General features: G+C 42.3%; 1 protein-coding gene across 1 annotated transcript in view; it reads left to right on the forward strand.

Moving 5' to 3' along the window:
- Positions 1-19,148, forward strand: part of LOC124722674 (protein tipE) — a 512,209-nt gene that overhangs the window by 159,874 nt on the left and 333,187 nt on the right. The window lies entirely within an intron of this gene.

Raw genomic sequence — 19,148 nt, forward strand, 5'->3', positions numbered from 1 at the left:
TGTTCCGTGACAGACAGTTGAGTCAGCGATGTTACATTTTTACAGGCAGTTTACTTCCTTGGTATTCTCTGTTCCACAAAAATATCGGAAAGCATGTTACCATGAAAGTAAAAGTAACCACTGTAAAACACACATGTACGTAAGCATCATCAGAAAATTGTTGCAGACCTCACATGTCGCACAGAAGATTCCATGAAAAACACTAGGATTAAATGACAGATGGTTATAGAACTACACAAACACAAATCATATAGGCAATATAATATAGCTACTAAGAAAAAAGATATGACCTGGAGAATACCAAAGACGCAAACTGCCTGTAAAGATGTAACATTGCTGACTGTCGATGTAGCTGTCACAAACCATCATTATGAAATAAAACATTCATAATCCGAGCACTACATAAGTAACTATACCAACCAAAATGTAACCTCTACTGTTGCTTCAACAGCATCAAAGGAGCACACTTGGAAATAGTGTGACAGCAGCTGAAACATCAACGTTATATAGATATCAAGACCAACTGACGTATGTAGCAAACCATACTTCTATAATAGGTTAAACTATATACTTAAAATTTTGATATATTGTATCAAACTATGTACTTTTCACAGATAACCTCAAGATGACAATCACTCCTAAATAAACCTATTGTAATAAATAATATAAAAGAACACAGCAGTGTCTTCGGTCTCACAATATTATATGTGTATATGTTCGCCGGTTGTGACCTATCTTGCTTAAAAACTTGTAAATCTATGAGCTGGTGTGGAGGAAGAAATAGGTTTGAATGACACCATCTCTGCCACTACGTATCTCAAAGCGCTGAAAGCATTACTCAGTCTTGCCTGTGGTGCTATAAAATTCTTTCGTATGATAGTTGTAAGTTTGTGTATTTGTGCTTCATTGCCCCTGAACTACACTATATCAAAAAAGTGTATGAAGCTTATCTCAAGTATACACATTCAGAGATTTGGGACACATACTTGAACTCATGAACAAAGGAAGGTAGCAAGACTGTGACGTGATTGTCACATGTCGCTGTGCAATACTGTTTCATTTTTCTGCCACTGTTTAGTCATTATTTTATTGACACTACTGGGCATGTTTCCTTGGAAGGGAACATTTGCATTTTTCCTTCTGGGAGGATGCGCTCCCAATGTAGTCTCTTGTTCATATATGTCGGCAGAAGGCAGTCAGTGAACCTCGTTAGGAGGGATCAGCATCCCTGAGGATTTGAGCAGTTTCACGTAAGTGGGGCCGCGGTCTGCTTTGTGCTTTTTTTGGCCAGAGCCGGTGCCTATCCTCACCGTCCCAAGAGGCAAATGAGCATGTTATTTTCGCCTTATCCGCACAGACATCAAAGGAAAGGACGCCATGGTGCCACGTAAGCAACATGAGGAAGCCGGTTGCTTTCACTCCATATTTTTGATGTGTCCAATCTCCAGTACCAACGTCTTGTTTGTTAACGAGCGTATTTTACGCCACGTGTGGGTAGTTTCTCGTACGTTCCTCTGTTTTTTGTGAAGTAAGCGATTTTTGATCTTCACATTAGTTGGGAGTTGAGGGTGGAGAAGGAAGTTTCTGGGCTATTCCTCTTCGGCCGCCATCAGCTGGCTTTTGGTAAATATATGTGTCACAATTGTGGTAATGCAATCCATATTCTGAGCAGCTCGCAACTTACTTATGCTTCCATGCAATTTGTATTGCCTATTTGAGTCTAATTTTTCGAGACTTTTTGTCTCGTTAACTTCGAATTCGTGAGCTGCGTAGGTAAGGAAATGGCTCAAGTGACTCTGAACACTATGGGACTTAACATCTGAGGTCATCAGTCCCCTAGGGCTTAGAACTACTTAAGCCTAATTAACCTAAGGGCATCACAAACATCCGTGCCCGAGGCAGCATTCGAGCCTGCGACCGTAGCGGTCGCGCAGTTCCAGACTGAAGCGCCTAGAACCGCTCGGCGTCAACGGCCGGCGATAAGGAAATCTTTCTTCGTTTTTTCCACATAGTTTTCCATATTATTTCGCAACCACCCACAGTCTAAGAATTATTTTGCGTAATTTACATTGAGAACTTTTCTGTCAATTTTTTTGTGAATCTGACCTTCATAAATAGCAAACAAATATCTGTTATACTCATATTTGTCTTAGATTTCAAGGTCCTGTAACTGTCCTACAGTTTTTTCAATGACGAGGCGACCCACAAATAACAAATATAACCTGTTGTATACGGAAGCTGATCTTCCTGTGACGGTGTTTCCGTTGCGTACAGTTGAAGCTAAACAGAGACACCTATCGAGTTTCAAGATAGTAAATTCGCGAAGGCCAAACGTATGAAAATTTTTTAAAACAGACAACATACATAAACGTAAATGTCGTGAGTGAAGAAAAAAGTAACAGTTCAAACCGTTCAACATCCCCCCCTCCCCCCACCCCCCACCTCCCAGATATCATAGCACAAAGAATCTTCAAAAGAATATTACAGGCTTCTGGAACAAGATGTTATGAGTGAAAGAAATTGTTTGTACGTCACTTAAATTCGCAGATGGTTAAATTAGAAACGGGTGCTGATGGTCACATGTTCTGATGAGTTAAAAAAAGAGAACAGCTAGTTCTTATGCAAATTACAACACGAAAAGAAACACAATTATGCATAGCCTTAAAATACACGTAAATGTCAACAACGTAAATACCACCTGTAAATACGTCATTTGCTGAGATCTCGCCATATTCGTGATAGCTGTCGGTCGAATGTGTCCATGTCGAATGCACAAGACTACCGTCTAAATAACGTCCATTCCATGAGGAGTTCCCTCTTGGAAAATTACGAGTTTACCACTGTGCACAGCATACTAAGCGTTTAGGAAGTTTATTATATCTCGTATACTTAGATGTCATTGACCGTATCGTCGAATCAAACCAAATGATAACAAAACTCACCAATTTAGATGTCACGAAATTCTTAACCGAAAACACCAACCTACGAAAGCTTCAGTCTGTAATACAGAAATGCATGTTTTCGGAACAGCATTAGAAAGACTAAAATATGACAACGGCAAAATATTTTAAAATTTTACAGCATCAGAAATACTAGTCACATACGCTTTCACTTACAGAGAAACATGTTGACAGTATAACAAATATATCGATTGAACTTAATACGCTTTTACTATATTAACGTACTGTATATGTCTCACTTCATGGAATATAAATGGGGTATGTATGTGTTTTACAAATCCCGTGTAAGTTAAACCATCACTCTTGTCATTACGAAAAGCAATTATCGTGAAAACAAAGAAACAATAGAACCATTCTCTGGGTTGACTCATACCTACGGGTGTATTACGTGCACAATTCGGCTTTGGGAACGCGAAACTGACCGGTCTCATTACAAACAGAACGGATAAATGGGGCAGAGGAAACAAAAGCCTCCCATAAACGCTGGTATCGCAAACAGTTGCGTATCTGAAGGCTGACATAGACAAACGTTCTCTTAACCACCGCTAGTGGACCAGAAAACATGAAATGAATTTAAAATGTCTAACAGTTCAGAGCCCATTTCTTAGTCAGTATCTGACAGATCAAACTTAACGTTAAGAATCTTAGCTTTTCTTGCCGCTTTGCCTCTTTCATTTAAATTAATAACCACGAGTTAGTAATTTCATGCTTATATCTTCTTTGAATTTTTAGGTATGCATTTTTATGTGGATCGTTCATTAAATATCATATCTATGTTTTATATGATTTTTGTTATCTGAAGTCACCTGGATCCGATTATCTTCTGATTGGTGGAATTCGACGATATGGGTTAATAATTGATCGTGCCCGAATTATTATTGATATAGTTAAGTCAGCCGTGTTCGTTTCGAAGGAACCATCCCGACATTTACCTTAAATGACTGAGGGAAATTACAGAAAATCTAAATCTAAATGGCATAACAGAGATCTGAATGGCCGTCCTTCCAAATACGAGAGCAGTTTGCTAACAACTGTCCCATCTCACTCGGTAGTTGGAGGATCAACCGGGATATCACTGTGAAAGTTTTTCACAGTGTAGTACAATAGCTTAGCATTAATATACAAAAAGGAAGCTCTTTCATATATCTCGAAATGTACGTAATGATGTCGGTAATAAGTATGTAATTAGTAGAGAGCCTTACTCAAGTACCACATTTCCACAATAAATTTATTTTCGCTACGAGTTAGACTGGTGAAACACCTCATCATTTTGATATATTAGACTGTATTCAAAACGTCCTGCAGGAAAAGGATGCAGTTGCTTTCAAGATTAGAATTTTCTACTCAGTCAACGTTAATGATACATTGAAACGAGCTTAATCGTAGAAGGATTCCCACATCTCAGCCTTTGTACTCACATTAGTGATGCCAAAGCACTTACAGGCTATTTCTACACTGTACCGCCTTCCATATAATTATAATAGTAATGGCATTGTGCCCATATTTCACCACTAGACAGCAGAAAGGTAACGAAGTATGCTTTGTTGCATAACACAACATTAGTTACTTCTAGTGTAATTCAGATTAAAATTTAGGAGGACTGATTGAAAAGACCTAGGCCTAGTCCAGAGATCGCAGCACTGCTCGCGTCATTTTGCCCCCTCATGTTAGTACACGTGCCGGCCGCGGTGGCCGTGCGTTTCTAGGCACTCCAGTCCGGAGCCGCGCTGCTGCTACGGTCGCAGGTTCGAATCCTGCCTCGGGCATGGGTGTGTGTGATGTCCTTAGGTTAGTTAGGTTTAATTAGTTCTAAGTTCTAGGCAACTGATGACCTCAGAAGTTAAGTCGCATAGTGCTCAGAGCATTTGAACCATTTTGTTAGTACACGTGCCAGAAGACGCCATGTAAAACTGGAAGTCATTCTAGGTAGCAGTTGACTGCAGGAAATGGTATGAAGCAGTTGTGATGCGCTTGGTGGTGACAATGGAAAAAAATCGAGTATCGTGCAGTGATTAAATTTTTAGTAATGGAAGATTTAACAGCGATCTAAATAATTCGATTTAACTTTTAAATGTGTATGGCTGCTCTTCACCTTCAATTTCCCCCGTGAAGAAATGGGCGGCCGAGATTAAACGTGACCTTGAAAACGTTCAAGATGATCTACGCGAAGGATTTCCAAAAAGTCCAAGCACACCGGAAATCATCGACAAAGCGCGTGATATGATTTTGGAATATTGGCTAATAAAGACGCATGAATTTGCTAATGCTCTTGGGATATCAAAGGAACGTGTTGGTCATATCTTGCCCCAGGAATTGAACATGGAAAAGTTTTTCGCAAAATGGCTTGGTGCATTTTAAGAAAAACAAAGGTGATTTTTTGCATCAATAAGTGACAGCAGTCTATGCAACTGACAGAGTTGGTTCTTTAACTCCTAAGAAGGCAAGGACAGTGGCGTCGGCGGCAAAGGTCATGGGGTGAGTGTGTTGGAACGGGAAAAGCATTTTGCTGATCAACTATGTTTCGAAGATAAAACCATTACTGGAGAATACTACTCCTAACTTCTACAGAAACTGCACGTAAACGTTCCGGAAAGCCGCGCGGGATTAGCCGAGCGGTCTCAGGCGCTGCAGTCATGGACTGTGCGGCTGGTCCCGGCGGAGGTTCGAGTCCTCCCTCGGGCATGGGTGTGTGTGTTAGTCCTTAAGACAATTTAGGTTAAGTAGTGCGTAAGCTTAGGGACTGATGACCTTAGCAGTTAAGTCCCATAAGATTTCACACACATTTGAACATTTGAACGTTCCGGAAAACAGACCCGGCATAAAGCAGAAAAGTCATCTTCTATTGCCGGCCGCCGTGGCCGAGCGGTTCTAGGCGCTTCAGTCCGGAACCGCGCAACTGCTATGGTCGCAGGTTCGAATCCTGCCTCGGGCATGGATGTGTGTAATGTCCTTAGGTTAGTTAGGTTTAAGTAGTTCTAAGTACTAGGCGACTGATGACCTCAGATGTTAAGTCCCCCAGTTCTCAGAGCCATTTGAACCATTTTGAATCATCTTCTATTACGACAATGCACCTACACACAAAAGTTTGTTGGCAACGGGAAAATTGAGGGATTTGCTCTATGAAGTGCTGGATCAGCCACCTTATTCCCCAGATTTGGCTACCTCAGGATTCCATCTGTTCTCTAAACTAAAGCGATTCCTACCAGGTCAGCACTTTTCGTTCAAGCAAGAAGCTATTGTGGCGATACATGAGTGTTTTACAGCATTTCAAGAGGAACACTACAGGGAGGAGATAATGGCATTGGTACACCGCTGTATAAAATGAACTGATATCAGAGGAGATTATTTTGAAAAATAAAACTTCTTTGAAAGCATAAATTGGCGCTTTCACTATCAGGCCGTGAACTATTCAGAGCACCCTCGTCTCTTATGTGCCCTAACATTGGCACTATCAGCTAGACTATGGACTAGATTGTACACCTACATCTACACAGATACTCCACAAGCTACCATACGGTGCGTGGCAGAGAGTAGCCTATACTACTATCATTCCCCCCTCCCCCCCCCCTCCCCATACTGTTCCACACGCATAGAGAATGAGGGAAAAACGACTATCAATGTGCCTCTACATCTGTATGGATACTTTGCAAATCACATCTAAGTGCCTGGCAACCACCTTCACAATTCTCTTTTTTTCCAATCTCGTATAGAGCGCGGAAAGAACGAACACATACATCTTTCCGTACGAGCTCTGATTTCCCTTATTTTATCATGGTGATCGTGTCTCCCTATGTAGGTCGGCGTCAACAAAATATTTTCGCATTCTGGGGAGAAAGTTGGTGATTTTAATTTCGTGAGAAGATTCCTCCGCAGCGAAAAATGCCTCTGTTTTGATGATGTCCATCCCAAATCCTGTATCATTTTACTGACACTCTTTCCCCTATTTCGCGCTAATGCAAAACCTGCTGTCCTACTTTGACCTTTTTCGATGTACTCCGTCAATCCTAACAGATAAGGATCCCACATCCAGCTGCAGTATTCTAAAAGAAGACGGACATGCGTAGTGTAGACGGTCTCCTTAGTAGATCTGTTACATTTCCTATGTGTCCTGTCAATAAAACACAGTGTTTGGTTAGCCATCCCCACAACATTTTCTATGTGTTCCTTCCAATTTAAGTTGTTCGTAATTGTAATTCCTAAGTATTTATTTCAATTTATGGCCTTTAGATATGACTGATTTACAGTGTTACCGAAGTTTGACGGATTCCTTTTGGCACTCATCTGGATGACCTCACTTTTCGTTATTTAGGGTCAATTGCCAATTTTCGCTCCATACATGTATCTTTTCTAAGTCATTTTGCGTCCGCAGTTCGTGGTCTAATGGATAGCTTTGCTGCCTCTGGATCGCGTTATCGATTCCCGGGCGGGAATTCAAATTATTATCATGTTTTAGAAATCGGCGGCTACATCGGCGCTGACAGTGGTCTGAATGACATTCAGTACAAGATTAAAAAGCGTACGCCATCCCTGTATCAGGAATTTCCGATATCTCCTCAGTGTCTCGTGGAGTGAGGGTATATGACATTGCCGATAGTGATCGGTATGATGGATGGGGACGTTAAGCACGACAGCCACCTTGAAGCTTTTAGAGCAGCATAGCCTATGTGTTAGAGGCAGATTTTAATGTCCTTTCCTTTATTCCACGTATGTTCTTATTAACAGAAAAGCAATGATACTTTTAATAAGCACTCAGTACTCTCACTCATTTGATACATTTACACATATATATCACTGACAGGTAGAAGAGAGGCAAGGGTAGTGGAAGGAAGAGTGGAGGTTAGTGTCTCGTATATGACTAGACCGTTGAGATTAGCACGATAGAAAACTGACAAGGGCCTTTTAGAATACACTATTCCAGATGTTGTCTGGTTGCCTAATTTGAGGAATCATTGGTAAACCCACATGTGGATGTTCGGACAAAATTACTAACGCCGCTTCTTCTCCAAGTGATTCCAATGTTTTTACAATTGCAACACATATCCTCACCTGGAGAAATTGAGTAAAGTGCTGTGAAATTACCCAGTCAGTCCCAAGTAAGTAATGTCTACGATAAGTTTCATTTTTATTTCCGTACAGATTAACGCGCTACTGTCTTCTGCTACTTCTACTCCCAGAAGGAATGAATATCATCATTGAAGAAACAATGCCGTGTAAATGTTTCGATTTGCCTCGTAAATGCGGAAGTATGCGCAGTGACAGTACATTTTTAAACACTTGTTCTGCCGGCCGGAGTGGCCATGCGGTACTAGGCGCTGCAGTCTGGAGCCGGGCGACCGCTACGGTCGCAGGTTCGAATCTTGCCTCGGGCATGGATGTGTGTGATGCCCTTAGGTTATTTAGGTTTAATTAGTTCTAAGTTCTAGGCGACTGATGACCTCAGAAGTTAAGTCGCATAGTGCTCAGAGCCATTTGAACCATTTGAACACTTGTTATGTATATCTCCGTGTCGTTAAGTAGTTACAAAGCTTCAGTTAATAGAAATGGATAGCGTTTTAGAAGACAATGTTTTTACCAAGAAATAATTATCTTCTGCCTTTGTTCCAGCAAAATATGCAGGAGAACTTCTGTGAAATTTGGGATGTAGGAGGTGCTACTGGCCAAAGTAAAGCTGTGAGGGTGCATCGTGAGTCGTGATCGGATTGCTTATTCAACAGTGAAATTGCCCGAGAAAGGTAAAGGTCCTGGATTCGAGTCCCAGTCCGGCACTTAGTTTCAGTTTTCCAGGAGGTTTCAAATCAACGCACACTCGGCTGAAGACTGAAAGTTCATCATGAAGAAATAGTTTCCCACTTGAAATAATGGCGTAAAAGTGGAAATTTGAATCTGTGTGGTTACCAGCTTCAAGCCACGGGCGCCAACCTTCTACCCTCTGCATTTCGCATGAGTATTTGGTGTTGCCACCTCGTGTTGCAGCATCGTCCGTGATCAGCCTCACTGAGATGCCAACCTGCAGCTACTCGTATTTCATTCTTATGAAATTAAGTTGTATTTATACATTATTTTATCTCGATCGACTTACGCGGTATTTTTTCAACATCATTCTGATTATCTAACAACCCCGCCCCCACAGACTAATAATCACGCTAATAATTAGAAGAGTAGAAATTAAAGTTTTTATGTCGTTTCTGTCAGAGGCAACAGACGTATTAACGTGTGCAATTAACGATGGGAACAGTGGTTATAGATGGGCACCGCCTATGTTGACTGTAGCAATAGAGAGTAGGTAGAAAATTGTACTCATCTTGAATTCTTCATGTCATAGGTAATGGGTCAGATCCGGGTCCTGTAAAAGAAAACAGTGTGTGTTCTCTGCGGAGGCCGAGGTCTTGATCCCTTTAAGAACAAAATGTCTTCCCTGATCGCCATTATTCGTCGTAATGCATTCATGCAACACTCATGGCACTAATTAGGTTGCGTTAACTTTCGTAAAAATGCAACTGGGTAAATTTTTAAATTAAACACTCCTTCTTAGAACCACTTTTCTGTGTCCCACCATAATCAAGTTTTACCATAATCAAAATCAAATCACTCTTGAATATAAACCTTTTACATTTATAGTCGAAACTTTACAAGCGTAGATAACATAGCTGCGCCGGCCGGAGTTTTCGAGCGGTTCCAGGCGCTACAGTTTGGAACCGCGCGACCGTTACGGTCGCAGGTTCGAATCCTGCCTCGGGAATGGATGTGTGTGATGTCCTTAGGTTAGTTAGGTTTAAGTAGGTTAGTTAGGTTTAAGCAGTTCTAAGTTCTAGGGGACTGATGACCTCAGAAGTTAAGTGCCATAGTGCTCAGAGCCATTTGAACCATTTGAGCATAGCTGCGTCGGAACCAAGTCCCTCACTTAACTCTCCACCTTCTTACAGGCTCCCTCACTCCAACTCCTTCAAAAAGAAGAAAATATTTCCATAGTACACAGAAAGAGTTTCGTGGATTTCAATGCAGTCAGACCTTGGTAACTTTCATGTGAGAAATATTACTCGAAATACAAACATGTTTCGTAAAGAATAAATGATTTCGAAATAATAAATATGATTTCTGCAAAGGATTTTTAATAATTTTTGTATTACAAAAAGTAAGGTAGAATTAAGAAGTCTGATTTCAAAGGGTAACTAACTTATCTGAGACAAAGTGAACATGTAAAGAAACGGATTTTCAAATATAATGGAAAACATAAAATTTGATTAATGAAATTATGATTAATGGTCGCGAAATATGATTATGGTCCAGGAAACTTCCTTTTAGAGCATAAGGTATGCAAATTTCGAAGACACCACGCCAGAAAAAGAATAACATCGATAGGTCCATTTAACACAACTGTATCGTCATCTACTCCCGATCATATGTCGCAAAGGTGTAATATCGTTTCAAATGAAAAAAAAAAAAAAAAATTGAACATTCACCTTTTCTGCCGTAACAGCAGTTTCAGTAGGTCAGGTATGCCGCCTGACCGACATTGTTTCTTTGACGACAATGTTATAATTTAAGTTTCCGTTAACGAGGTCATGAAAACGGGAGAAAAATTCGTATTTGACAATACTGGAGATACAATTATTTGTGTCCTTTTCGAATGAACCGTTTCGTCATTTGACCGAAACGATTTATCGAAACCACTGAATACTTATACTTGGATGGCCCTATTCTGTTTCGAATACCACTCCTTACGAATTTGCGTCAGTCTGATATCCAGTGCGCCACATTGTTCAGCCAGAAACGGTAGCGATCTGCATCAGTACGAGAAAGCGACGACCACTTGCCGAATCAGAGTGGAAGGGTCGCCACTTGATTACATTATGTGTGGAAAGGAGGGGAAGGGTGCTCGGGTCGTGCAGCCTTTCGGCGGCAACAAGAGCATCGATTCGGCCCACGCGCTGCCGCTCGCAGGCGTCGCCTGTCGCTGACATCGCGGCCACACGCTTCCGCGCAAATGGTGCGTCCCTCCAATCGCACTCCCAGAGGCGGCTCCCGCGGGAATCTTATCGCTGCCTCGGACAGGGGCAGGCCACAGCTCTTCGCGGCACGTGCCCGCACTTCGTCCCGCCTTCGGGCCTGCTTCTGTTGGCTGTATCTGGGTCAAGTTTTTCCGCGTCCCTGACATACAGACACCCCCACCCTCCACCCAGTCATGAGCAGAGAAAGTTAACACAGAAGTAATGTTAAAACATCTCTGAGTAATTCTGCCAAATTCAGATATCCCGAAGCCGAAGAGTGAAAGACACTTTATAGAGTAGATGGCGGTCTGATGAGTAATCAAAACCGGATGCTTCAGGCAGGAAGCGTAACCAATTAGCAGCGTTCACTTTTATTCATTTGCTTTAACACACAAATTGTGACCGTCACAGCTCGCACGTAATATTTTATTAAGAGCTGGTAGAAGCATACGATTTATTTTAATGTCCATTCAGGAACGCTGTCGTTTTAACTTTACAATGGATACCACTGACATGTGTACATCGCAGTTATAAAAAATCCTCTGTCTCCACTAATGAATTTCTATTCCTGGAGTTTTGAAAAGTACTGATTTCTAGCTATTATAACCCCCTTGCTAGACTTAATAAGTCTTCTATCAAATGTTTGAATACGTGTACAGTGGCACCAGATCTCCAAAGCCGAGGAATGAGGTGTCATCACAAATCGTATTTCGAATCCCTCTGTTATTCCAGTGCCAGGGACATTATGAGCATATGCAGTGTCCTGGTGAAAAATGACTTCTTTATGTTGGCAAGTTACTGAATTACTTTCACATCCCAGGAAACAGTGCTCATAACATTCTAACAGAAGAAATCGACTTAGCATATTTTGGCCACCGGCATCCCCAGACTGCTTCGCTATTTCGTATTTGGCGTGTGCACATATGGCTCTGAGCACTATGCGACTTAACGTCTGAGGTCATCAGTCGCCTAGAACTTAGAGCTAATTAAACCTAACTAACCTAAGGACATCACACACATCCATGCCCGAGGCAGGATTCGAACCTGCGACCGTAGCGGTCGCTCGGCTCCGGACTGTAGCGCCCAGAACCGCACGGCCACTCCGGCCGGCGTGCACATATGCCAACATCTCACATACAGTAACAAATGAACACACAAAGTTCCTTGGATTTTTAAAGGCTTTGTGAAAACCTCTGGGAAATTTTCACTTTCATTTCCTTTTGTTCAACTTTCAATTTAATTGCCAATGATGATGTAACACCTAAAACTGTGGTGTCAGACCTTTTAGCTTACCTGGTTCACATTGCAAGATGACGAGTATTTTTGGGCTGTACATAATATACTACACAATAACAGTATACGCAATGTTTTTTACCGATGCTGTGAAAGATGCTCCCTTTTTTTGGCGTCACTGATACTTGCTTCTGACCGCAGGTTTGACACACCCGATCTAAAATAAAGAATGCTTCAGTTTATCTACTTGACAGAAATTTACACATCACAACATCTGAATAAACAATATAATTCCGGATTTCAAACAGACAACAGACTAACGTTAATGCAACATATTTAACAACGCAACATAAACAAACAAAATGAAATGAAATTTCTTTTTCCGCCGTCTCGACCTGATGCACATCGGGTAGTGAACGAGCGAGCAGGCTAGCTGCGCCACTAACTCTGCCGGCATACGTATGAGCTAAAAATTTCCAAAACTCCGTCCGAACAGGCTTCGGATGGTCAACGGTACCGACGACGGCAATGTCACCCTTCGCCGATAGGCGTCACTGCATGCGCATTTGGAGGGACGCAATCAGCACACCGCTCTGGCCGTTGTCCTTTTTGGTGACCTGAGCCGCTACTGTTCAGTCAAGCAGCTCCTTCCTCAGTTTGCCTCACAAGAGCTGAGTACACCCCGCTTGCCAATAGTGCTCGGCACACCCAGACGGTTACCCATCCGAATGTTAGGCATGCTTGGCAACGCGAAACTTCGGTCATCACACGCGAACCGGTGTTACCACTGTTGCTAGGCCGTTGGCATCCGTATAAACTGGTGACTTATAAGAGGCACTAAGGTAAAACTTTTGTGTATGCTGTTCTTCCGTAAAAATTTTTGAATTATATTACTATATCTGCAGGCGTAATCAACCAGACATGCTATTTAAAAATGGTTCAAATGGCACTGAGTACTATGGGACTTAACATCTGAGGTCATCAGTCCCCTAGAACTTAGAACTACCTAAACCTAACTAACCTAAGGACATCACACACATCCATGCCCGAGGCAGGATTCGAACCTGCGACCGTAGCGGTCGCGCGGTTCCAGACTGAAGCACCTAGAACCGCTCGGCCACACCGGCCGCCATGCTATTTATTCTTTTTGTATAACTTTTCCGCTATTACTTTCAAGCGTGGCTCGTTTTCAAGCATTCATTTAAGGGGTATTGAACGTTATTTGTGAAATATTACATTATTTTACTTTGTTACGAGTACATTTATAAAGTAAACTCGCATTTATCACGTTATCGCTCTACTGTTACGTCGAAGTTGATCGATAATATGATGATTGGGCACTTACATCATAGATGTAACAAAGTAAAACAAGTTCATAGTTCACAAATAATGTTAAAGACCCCAAAAACGTTCAGCTTGAAACCGACCCATACTCGAAAATAGTAGAGGTAAAACAAATTATAAACAATAAATTGCAGCTTCAAGGAATACGCGAATGAAAAATGCTTCTCGTAAAGATTTAGTTTTGATGCGTATCTTCAGGGAAGATTTTATCCTACATTGTGCTGTTTTGGTTTGAAATAACTACTTTATCTCTTGCTTTAGCAGTTAGCTAATTTCACCCACTTGGGTATTAAGGGGGGTAGGACGTCAAATGCGCTGACTTGGAGCAGGAGAGGCATCTCAGGACATTTTAATTTCCAGTGTCTATACTTTTACAAATAAATTCATAACACTTTGTCAGTATCACCAGGAAGGATTCAGGATTCACTCCCATTGCAGTGGAAGTTCGAAAACATAACAAAATAATTTTTTTTACGTGCGAAATTTCATCATTTTTTCACTTACTAATGGCTGCATTTGTTGCTATAGGTACACTTTTCTTCATACGTTAGAGAGATTCTTCGATGAATTTTGCACAGCATACAAACCATACTTACAGGTGTATGAAACTCTAGAATTTATTTAATTTATGAAAAAACGAATGGGCTGTTATATTTTAAACTTCATGTTTAGAAAAAACACAAATTTTCCGGTTAATTACCTCAATTTTTAGCACAGTTTTTAATAGATTTGTAAAATTCTAGAGTTTCATACACCTTTGAGTATGGTTTGTAAGCTGTGCAAAATTCATCGAAGAATATCTCTTACTTATGAAGAAAAGTGTACGTATAGCAACAAATGCAGCCATTAGTAAGTGAAAAAAATGATGAAATTTCATATGTAAAAAAAAAAATTTATTTTGTTATGTTTTCGAACTTCCACTGCTGTGAGTGTAAATTCTGAATCCTTCCTGGTCATGCTGACAAAGTTTTATGAATTCATTTGTAAAAGTATAGACAGTTGAAATTAAAATGTCCTCCAAGTCGGCCCGTTTGACGTCCTACCCCCTTTAACAAACGATTTCTGTTACTCGAATCACAGTAAAAGAGTCTCTCACGCAAGTAACAGATGTAGCTTGATAGTTTCCAAGTGGACTAAATCGGCTAACTTCTAAATCATGAAATGTAGTGGTTAATCCAAAATAAAATAGCCTACGCTGGAAAATGACATCCTCACGAATTTTACAAGCGGTGTTGACCTGCATATACAAAACAGTATTCATTCGACACGTGCGTTAAAATTGATCCCGTGTTGCTATTGCCGTTGATGTAGAAGATGTACTGTCAGCTGCGACGAATCTTTCCGAAACCTCTCTGCAGTAAGTCAGATAGCGAATCTGAAATCCGTCAGTCGGTTGTGTGTTGGGTGCGGAGATAGGAGCGGGAGAGGAGCCCCCTGGGCCTCGCCGGCGGCTGTCAATAAGGGCGGAGGAGCCGACAGCCAGCCGGCAGCGCGGCCTCTGTGGGCCTTGGCCCGCTCCCGAGGCGTTCACCCGACCCGCTCGGGCCGCACGTGTGTGACCAGGTCGCAGCCTCCCTCCGGACTGACAACACACTCCGCTCCGGCCGACCTACATCCTACGCACATTTCTCTCGCGCTTCCCTTCATTTTTATTTATAAGGCAAACACGTTCCCTAGCGAGCGCGTGTACCTCGTCAGGTAGACGGGCCACGGTGCTGCTCATTTTCATATAGACACGAGTTGACGACAGCTGTCGAGTTATTACATCGAGAACTCCGTGCAGACAAACCTGTCAGAGACTCAGATGTGCGCGTTCCGACCAAGTAACCGTCGGGTACATACGTCATACGACATCTAGTTCTGTGATCGTGACCTGCACAACTTTCTAATTCTCAATCTGAAGATTGGTCGCCTGTAATTCTTTTTTATTTTATTTATTTATTTATTGTTCCGTGGGACCAAATTAAGGACAAGTCTCCATGGTCATGGAACGAGTCAATACATGGAATTACAACACGATAGTAGAAACAGATAAAATGAAATACAAAAAACATATTCAGGCGATAAGTCTTAAGTTTAAATAAAGAAAATCAACAATGTAACACTGGAATTTGCTTAATTTTTTAGCTCTTCCAGGAGATCCTCGACAGAATAGAAGGAGTGAGCCATGAGGAAACTCTTCAGCTTAGACTTAAAAGAGTCTGGGCTACTGCTAAGATTTTTGAGTCTTGTGGTGGCTTATTGAAAATGGATGCAGCAGAATGCTGCACTCCTTTCTGCACAAGAGTCAAGGAAATGCATTCCACATGCAGATTTGATTTCTGCCTAGTATTAATTGAGCGAAAGCTGCTAACTCTTGGGAATAGGCTAATATTGCTAACAACAAACGACATTAAAGAAAATACATACTGTGAGGGCAATGTCAGAATTCCCAGACTATTGAATAGGGGTCGACAAGAGGTTCTCTAACTTACACCACATATAGCTCGAACAGCCCACCCTTTTTGAATCAGAAGAATTACCACAAAAAATAATACCATACGACATAAGCGTATGAAAAGTAGACTACTTTTCGTGTTGAACTGTCACTTATTTCAGATACTGTTCTAATGGTAAATAAAGCAGCATTTAGTTTCTGGACAAGATCCTGGACGTGGGCTTTCCACAACAGCTTACTATCTATCCGAACGCCTAGGAACTTGAACTGTTCCGTCTCGCTTATAATAGCCCATTCTGTCTCATCAAAATATCGGTTCTTGTTGAATTGTGAGTTAGAAACTGTAAAAACTGAGTCTTATTATGATTTAGCATCAAATTATTTTCCACAAGCCACGAACTTATTTCATGAACTATATTATTTGTTACTGTTTCAATATTACACACAAGATCCTTCACTACCAAGCTGGTGTCATCAGCAAACAGAAATATTTTTAAATCACCTGTAATACTAGAAGGCATATCATTTATACACTGCTGGCCACCGTAAAAGCAACACCAAGAAAGACAAGAGGTAGCACAACAAAATTTGTTTTGTAGATAACATGTTGACCAAGTATCAAATGATTACGTTTACAGACGTCTGTGACATGTGGTTCCTGCCAGAATCAGCAGCCAGAGTAGCCGCCATTGTTGGAGATCACTGCTGCCACACGTCTCGGCATTGAGTCAAAGAGACGTTGGATGTGTTCCTGGGGTACAGCAGCCCAAGCAGCTTCCACACGTTGCCAAAGATCATCTGGTGTGGCAGCTGGGGATGTAATCTGGATCACTCGTTGAGCAACCATGGACCACATGTTTTCTATCGGCGAAAGATCCGGAGAGCGAGCCGACCAGGGAAGCAATTCAATCTGGTTATTGACGAAGAACCTTTGGACAATGCGTGTCACGTGTGGTCGAGCATTATCCTGTTGAAATATGGCTGTGGCCGAGCCCTGAAGGTAAGAAAGGACAACTGGCTCCAGCACCTCGGATGTGTAGCGCCGGCTATTTAAAGTACCGGCAATGCGTACTAGAGGCGTGCGAGAGTAATATCCAATACCGCCCCATACCATAATACCCGGTGCAAGACCAGTGTGGCGGTGCATAATGCAGCAGCTGTCCAGCATCCTCTCTCCACGGTGTCTCCACACTCGAATCCGACCATCGTGGTGCTGCAGACAGAAGCGTGCCTAGTCAGTAAAGACAACGTCATTCCATTCTGCCGTCCACATCCGTCTGTCATCACACTATTGGCGACGGAGACGTCCGTGGTTCTGCGTCAGTGGTAGACGAAGCAATGGACGTCTTGCGGACAGACCACCCTGCTGTAAACGGCATCGAATGGTACGCGCAGACACTGGATGATGCGTTACAGACGCAATGTGCTGTGCTATGGTTCGGGATGTCACTGAGCGATCCGTCACTGCCATGCGCACAATTTGCCTATCAGCACATGCAGTGGTGCACCGAGGTGAATGCGATCGACCACGTCGATCTGTCGTACCCTCCTGCATCCAACGGTCACATATCCGCATTACAGTTGTTTGGTTCCGTCCAACACGACTAGCGATTTCTCTGTATGATAATCCACAATCTCGGTAAGCCACTATCCTTCCTCTGTCAAACTCGGATACTTGATCAAACGATGTTCGCTGTTGTCTACGAGGCATAACTGATCGTCTTGTGAAACAACCACAAGGTAAACACACGTGCCGAACGTACACTCGTCGAAATCGCCAAGCCTTAAATGGCGCTATGAGGTGGCGCCACAGGCGCGCGTGATGTGCGTCTGCGTTGAAATTCTAATGAGTTGCATATCTCATCGCTGCAAACCCATGGTGTAAATTTCACTTGATTCGGATGCTTCCTTCAGGGTGTTGCGTTTACGGTGGCTAGCAGTGTATAAATAAGCAACAGCAGTGGCCCCAGCACCGACCCTTGGGGACCGCCCCACTTAACAGTGCCCTATTGGGACTGCCCTGCACTGCCCTCTGTTTCCTGTCAGTCTCTTCATTTCCTTACTTGAGCGTGCTTTCAGATCATATCCAACCTGACTGGCGAATTTCAGTCTACGTATTCCTTTCCCTCTCTTGCCTCTAATCATCCTTTACATTAATTATAAAACTACTGTGTCAGTAGTATTTGAAATTATGAGTTGGATTATGTTGTATTCTCCAACTGTTTATTGAACGTAACTTCTTCTACAATACTATGGCTGGCTGTACAATATATGGCTCGATTCCCGGCGGGGTCAGGGATTTTCTCTGCCTCGTGATGACTGGGTGTTGTGTGCTGTCCTTAGGTTAGTTAGGTTTAAGGGGACTGATTACCTAAGATGTTAAGTCCCATAGTGCTCAGAGCCATTTTGTACAATAGACGTAGACGTCCGTCGATCTAGCCGGAGATGTGCTTCCTCTCGGTCGGCTGGTGCTTCAATCGGCGGTGCAGTACAGCGGCTTCGGTGATATCTTCCCGGAGACTCTGCTATAGAGGTTGCCATTAGCAGTGGACGAAGACTGGTCTGCCTTCGATCGGCCGGGCCTATATAGTGAGCTGGAGCCAATAGAAACGCGGCGTAGGAATCTGTGGCCGGATATGTCGCGGCGACCTCTGCAAGGAAAGGTTCCTATTAATCGACTGGAATCTTCGGCGTGTTTACCTGATGTCTTCGCCTGTTTGGCTGTTGGTTTGTTTCCCTCATAGCGTGGCTGTTATGCGGTGCTGCCTACCAGTTAGGGGAAACCGATGGCAGACAGTACAGATTATCTCATACAACGAGCTGATATCGTAAGACTAATTAAAAGTAAAAGAATAGGCTGTGCTAATGTCGAGGGACACAAGAACCGCATGGCAGGCCTTTCAGTGGAAACAAACAGGAATAAGATTACAAGGGAGAACACGTAAGCGATGACTAGATGACGTGAGACGGAACATCATAGTCCTAGGAATCAGAGGAGGTAGAAGGAAAGAAAACGAAAGGACAGAATATAAGGAAATTGTTAAGAAGGCAAAGATCCTGTGTATGGGTCCACAGCGAATGTGAATTTCTCGAGATAAGCCATGTTCCCATGTGAGCTGTTGTTTTGTTTTGAAATAAACAATTTTTTTCATAAATTAGCAATTAGCTAATTTCACCCCCTTTCTC

Source organism: Schistocerca piceifrons, chromosome X (assembly GCF_021461385.2).
Source record: "Schistocerca piceifrons isolate TAMUIC-IGC-003096 chromosome X, iqSchPice1.1, whole genome shotgun sequence".
NCBI lineage: Eukaryota > Metazoa > Arthropoda > Insecta > Orthoptera > Acrididae > Schistocerca > Schistocerca piceifrons.